General features: G+C 42.5%; 1 pseudogene; it reads left to right on the top strand.

Annotated features, from left to right (window-relative positions):
• Nucleotides 1-351: 351 nt before the first annotated feature.
• On the top strand, nucleotides 352-409 carry LOC118636811 (annotated as a pseudogene).
• The last annotated feature ends 6,070 nt before the right edge of the window (nucleotides 410-6,479 follow it).

Genomic DNA, 6,479 nt, shown 5'->3' with positions numbered 1-6,479 from the left:
CCAAGCAATCCCAAGTCCACATTCCTACCCACATCCTTTTATCAGGCTCCTGCAGGCCAGGTCACTATCCTCCTGCCCTACATCACCCCAGCGCCAGGCACTAGACAACTAGAAACCACTTCTATAGACCAGAGCCTGATGAAATTACTCAAACTATCCCATCCTGAACCTGCTCGGCTGCTTATCCTGCTTCACCCATTTCTTCCCTTGAAAACCTCAATACAGGCTTTTGTCCATGCTTTCCCCTGCTGACATCTGATTGACTCTGGTGCTTTTGCATGTGGCCCTGCATGGCATGTCCCTTCCTCTTGAAAACTGTGAGTAATAAACTCTTCTTTCAAAGGCTGTCTGAAGTGCTTACAACTCTTTTTGAATTTGTCTAGTAGGTCTTCCGGTTTTCTCATCCTCTGCCAGCTTCAGTGTCCTTATCTGTAACACATGGCAAAAGATTCCTAAATCATAGGACTGCTTGCTATAAGGACTAATGATAATATACATAAAGTGAGTGCACGCTGCATGGCCAAGGAGATGAGAATATCAAGGAAAAAATCCCCGTTTAGGCTCAGGAATAAACAAGAACAATACATGGATCAATATCCTTTCAAATTTATACGTTCTTCCTAACTTTCAAATCAGGAGATATTTTGTGTATTGCTTTTTTGTTCCCTAACTGAACCCCCCCATAGACACACACACTCCCTTCCATATTAAATGATGGCTGCTGTTCCTGTTAAGGAAATGAAACCTGATAATTAGTCTTTTCAACAAGAAAATTAGAGGAAGCATAGTTTATCGCTTTTCCTTGGCTCACGTGTCATTTTGACATGCTACACCTACCTTCACTAATTACCTGAGGTAGATAAGCAAATTTATCAAGTAACATGGCAGAGAGAAAAAGAGGTTGAAATTGGAAACCCCTCAGGCCTTAAGACAAATACCTGCTCTGCGACCTAGGGCAAATCACTTAATAGCTACAAACTTTAGTTTCCTCATCTGTAAAGAGAGATAGAACACTTAGCTAAGAAAGATGTTTAAAAAGATCAGATATAATGTGAGTAATGAGTCTCATTAGTGGAAGGCCTGAGACTTCAAGCCTCCCTAGTCTGAAGGACCTGCCAACAAATAGCAGAGCCTCGCCATGGCCCCCAGCTCTGAGTTTTCAGCATTTAGCTTTCCCCTCCCTCTCCTCTCTTCCCTCCCCCCCTCCTCCTTCCAGAGGATGAATGAATACATTTTTCAGGATTTGAATCATTTCCTTCTTTCTCACTGAAATTGTGGCCCACGTGGGATTTTACTGCCTGAAACAGAAGACCCCTCACATCCAAATAATGACCAGATGCACTCTTGTCTAGCTTAATGCTTCAATTGTCATCTTGGCCACTGAAGTTGCACTGAGGTTGCAGGATTTGGTTATTTCTGAATAAATCATCCTACCTGAGTCCCACAAGGAGAGACACGGAGGGCTAGGCAACACCTATCTCAGGTTGGGGCTTGACCTATCTGCAAGCTGCCCATTCTTGCAGGTCCTCCTTCTGGAAGTCTTCCCAATAAATCAACTGCTCAGGGATTCCTATTTCTCTGCATACGTACTGGCTTTTTAGTATTCTGTAACTAATTTGCTAAGGGTTTTGCATATTCTCATGACTGAGCCCAGTTTACCAGGCCAGAATTTCTTCGTCTTTCCTCACAGGGCCTTGCACAGGGCCAGGAAACTGAGAAATATTAAGAAACTTTTACTGATTCATTGATTGATTCCAGTTAAGGGATCAAGATAGTCCTGGAGGTTATTCTTGTTTTTTTTTAAATTAATCCTCACCTGAGGATATTTTTCCATTGATTTTTTTTAAGATAGAGTGGAAGGGATAGAGAAATATTGATGGAAGAGAGACACATCGATTGGTTGCTTCCCACACACACCCTGGCCAGGGCCAGGGATCAAACCTACAACCCAGGTAGTGCCCTTGAGCAGGAATCAAACCCAGGAGCCTTTGGTCTGCTGGCTAACTCTTTAACTGATGAGCCAAACCGGACAGGGCGGTCCTGGAGGTTTTTAATGGAAATAGTTGGGTGAGTGCAGGCCAGACTATAACAGACTTAACGTGCATCGTGTCTTCAGTTACTGATTTTCACAGCTCTTGAGAAATTATAAAACTTTTTGACAACCTCCCCTTTTTTATCCCAGGATAATGACTCTTTACTCAACAACACACTAAATGGTATGCTGTAATTTCAATACTGTATTTTCAAGAAAAGACACATTGACCAGGTTCCCTGACACAACAGCTTGTTTTTCGAAAACATTGAATGGAATGATTTCAAGAAGCAGGTCAAATGTGAATGAATTTTTTGTTTTGATTATGTGTGCCATGTAGGTGGGGTGAAGAGGCAGCATCTTCTACTACACGTTAGTCAAGGGGTCAGTAAACTTTTATGTAAAGACACAGAGCGTAACTATTCTAAACTTCCCAGGCCATAATGTATGTGTTGCAAAATAATTCAACTCTGACCTTGGAGCATCAAAGCAATAATAAACAATATGTAAACAAATGGGTGTGACTTTGTTTCAGTGTCACTTCATTTACAAAAACAGGCAGAGGGCCAGGTTTGGCCCATGTGCCCTAATATGCAGGCCCTTGCTTTCGTCTTTTGTGAGCACTCATTATTTCTCTGTTTTGGACTTCTTCTTTTTTGCCCTAAGGGGATCTTCTGTCTGTGCTACAACTTATTATTTTATTATTATTATTATTATGTTTTTAATCCTTTCTCAAGGATATTTTTTCATTTATTTTTAAACAGAGTAGGAGGGTAGGATGGAGGGAGGGAGAGAGAAACATCTATGTGAAAGAGACACATCAACTGGTTGTCTCCTGCACGACCCTGACAAGGGCTAGTGACGAACTGCAACCAAGGTACGTGCCCTTGACCGGAATCGAATCCGGGTCTCATTGGTCCGCAGGCAGACGTTCTAACCACTGAGCAACCGGCCAGGACTACAACTTTATTTTTAAGTGCAGTTTGATGCAAGATAATCATCATCTCTTAAAGGTTTGAAAATTAATGTGGAAAATGGCACAGAATGAAGAATGTACTTTATGATGAATAATTCACCTGCACATAATCTTTCCTCTACCAATTCCCACCCATTCTGAAGTCTTCCTTTATTCCTTTGGTGAGCAAAATAAACCTTCATTATATTCCATTATACAGACAAACTATTTCTTTTCAATATCTTGAAAGCCGCTGATTACTTTTATAGAGTTGTTTTCCTTGTTCAATTAATACATTTTTTCTGTCTGCATTTGCATATCTTACTTTGGGATGAAATGCACCGTAATTTTTCTATTACATTTTTTGAAAGTATTTTTTGTTTTATGGTTTTTCACTTAGCAGTTAAATGTTTGGGAATGAATTCATGCTGCTATGTGATGGATAGGTGCACTTCAGGAGAAGCCTCAGTTGCCCTCACCTGTCAGGAAATCACCAGTCTAAGGAGGGGAAAGGCTACTCCAGCTGGCATCCCATTGCCACCATTGCATGTCATTCTGGACCCAAAATGCGTGAGGAGATTTGGAAAATGTGTGTGGCGGTAATCCTCCACACGTCTCTCCATTTTCTGGTTTTCCTCTGTCACCTGAGGCCAATAGTTTTCCTATGCCACCTGCGGTCCATCCTGGGGTCCCAGTGTTCGCATCTGAAAACCAGGGATAAATATACCTTTGTTTCAAGTATATGGGTTTGCCTTGAGGTTAAAATGGGATATGAAAGTGCTATGTCCATGTGAAGTATCATTATCATTTGAGCATTTAGAAGGAATTAGGAGGCTGAAAACCCCCAGCCACTAGCATCTGAGGTTCCTGTAGCTCATTTTAAGAGCAAGTAGCTAGGGCTAACTTGGATGATTAACATTGCTCTTATTTCTCCCTTTGCTATTATGGGCAAGGAACTGTAGAGGCTGGAGCTGCAGCACTGAACTTGATGGACATGATTCTCGACCTCATGGAGCTCACATGTCTAAGAAGTATTATGAAGTCAAGTCAAAAAACTCTTGGGAAACCAAGCAGCGGTGTTCGAGTTTATTGTCTCCCAAAATCAAAGAATGAGTTCACAGACCAAGGGTTAGCTAAAGGAAAGCTTATTTGAAAGACAGACTCCCCACAGTGGGCAGGGACCTAAGTAGGTTGCCTGTGGAGCTCTGTTGTCTAGGGGTAGATATACACTTTGCTAGCCTCAGATTGGTCCTTTTAAGAGATTCTGCCTTAGCAACATCCATACATTTTATTTTTTTTAAACTTATCTTTATTGTTGAATGTATTACAGATGTCCCTCCTTTTTTCCCACTTTGACCCCCTCCTCCACACTCCCATGGAGCCTCCTGCCTTCCCCACACTATTGTCTGTGTCTATTGGTTATGCATATATGCATATAAGCTCTTTGGCTTCTGTCTTCCCACCCCACCTCTCCCCTTCCCTTTGAGGTTCCTCATTCTAACAATTTGTACTTCTTAATCCCTTCATCATTTTCACCCTTTCCCCAACCCCCCTCCCATCTGGCAAACAACAACAAGTTATCTGTATCTATGAGTCTATTTCTGTTCTGCTTGCTCATTTTGTTTATTGATTCAATTATTGATAGACATGTATTTATTGCCATTTTATTGTTCATATTTTTTATTCTTCTTCAAGAAAACCCATCAACATTTCATATTATACTGGTTTGGTGGTGATGAACTCCTTTAGATTTTTATTGTCTGGGAAACTCTTTATATGTCCATTGATTCTAAATGATAGCTTTGCAGGGTAGAATAATCTTGGTTGTAGGCTCTTATTTTTCATCACTTTGATTATTTATTGCCACTGCCTTCTGGCCTGCAAAGTTTCTTTTTTTATTTATTTATTTATTTTTTATCCTCACCCGAGGATATTTTTCCATTTTTTGTACAGATAGAGTGGGAGGGAGAGAGAGGAAGGGAGAGAGAGAGAGAAACATCGACGTGAAAGGGACACATCGAGTGGTTGCCACCCACACAACCAACCAGGGCCGGGGACAAACTGCAACCGAAATACGTGCCCTTAGCGGGAACCGAACCCGGGTCTCTCCGGACCGCAGGCCGACGCTCTAACTGCTGAGCCAAACTGGCCAGGGCCTGCAAAGTTTCTTTTGAGAAATCAGCTGACAGTCTTATGGGAGCCCCTTTGTAGGTAACTAACTGCTTTTCTCTTGCTGTTTTTAAGCTTCTCTCTTTTGCTTTAACCTTTTGCATTTATGTGTCTTGGTGTGAGCCTCTTTGGGTTCATCCTGTTTGGGACTCTCTGTGCTTCCTGGACTTGTATGTCTGTTTCCTTTACCAAGTTAGGGAAGTTTTCTGTCATTATTTTTTCAAATAGGTTTTCAATTTCTTGCTTTCTCTCTTCTACTGGCATTCACATGATGTGAATGTTGATATGCTTGAAGTTGTCTCAGAGGTTCCTTACATTGTCCTCAATTTTTAGATTCTTTTTGCCTCTCTGATTGGGTGTTATTTGCTTCCTTATATTCCAAATTGATGGTTTGTTTCTTGGCTTCACCTACTCTACCATTGATTCCCTGTAAATTACTCTTTATTTCAGTTAGTGCATCCTTCATTTCTGACTGGTCCTTTATTATGCTCTTGAGGTCCTCACTAAGTTCACTGAGTGTCCTTATAAGCAGTGTTTTGAACTCTGCATCTGTTAGATTGCTTATCTCCATTTCATTTAGTTCTTTTCCTGGAGTTTTGTTCTGTTCTTTCATTTGGGACATGTTTCTTTGTCTCCTCAAACTGTGTTTCTATGTATTAGGTACAGTTGCTATGTTTCCTAGTCTTCCTCGGGTGGCCTGTTGTAGTAACTGTCCTGTAGGTTTCAGTGGCACAGCCTCTCTGGTCACCCACTGGGCCCTCAAGGTGCACCCCTCGTGTGGACTTTACACCCTTCTGTTGTAATTGAGTCTTGATTGCTGTTGGCATGTCAATGGAAGGGCTTTACTCGGGTTGATCAGCTGCAAGGACTGGCTGTGCCCATTGACCACTGACCTCTGACTACCTTGGAGGACCAGCTGTGCAGGGGCCCAGCACACAGAGCAAGACTTACTTCAGCAAGGCTCTGGTACCCACTGAGTCCACTCCTTGAGTGTGTTGCTTGTGGAGGTGGTTGGGTGGTGGTGCTTTGATGTGGTCTGAAGCTGTCCACTGGGTGTGCTGGCTCTGGGGCAAGGTCAGCCACCGCCTGTGTTCTACCTGGGGCCACCCGGCATAAGCTACAAAGCTATGTGCAGATGGCTGTTTTTTGTGCTGGGCTTGGAGGTGCCCAGGCAAAGCTAAGCTGTGAACCGAGGCTGGCTGCTTCTAGTGGCAGGCCTGGGGCCACTTAGTGAAAGGTATGGGGGTCGCTGTGGCCAGAGATGCTGTTTGTTTGAGAGAATTTAGGAAAATCTGAAGCAGGATCCAACAGAGTCCAATCCTA

Source organism: Molossus molossus, unplaced genomic scaffold, assembly GCF_014108415.1.
Source record: "Molossus molossus isolate mMolMol1 unplaced genomic scaffold, mMolMol1.p scaffold_m16_p_2, whole genome shotgun sequence".
Taxonomy (NCBI): domain Eukaryota; kingdom Metazoa; phylum Chordata; class Mammalia; order Chiroptera; family Molossidae; genus Molossus; species Molossus molossus.
Note: the sequence above shows the minus strand (reverse complement) of the source record. Positions and strands in the feature narration are given on the sequence as shown.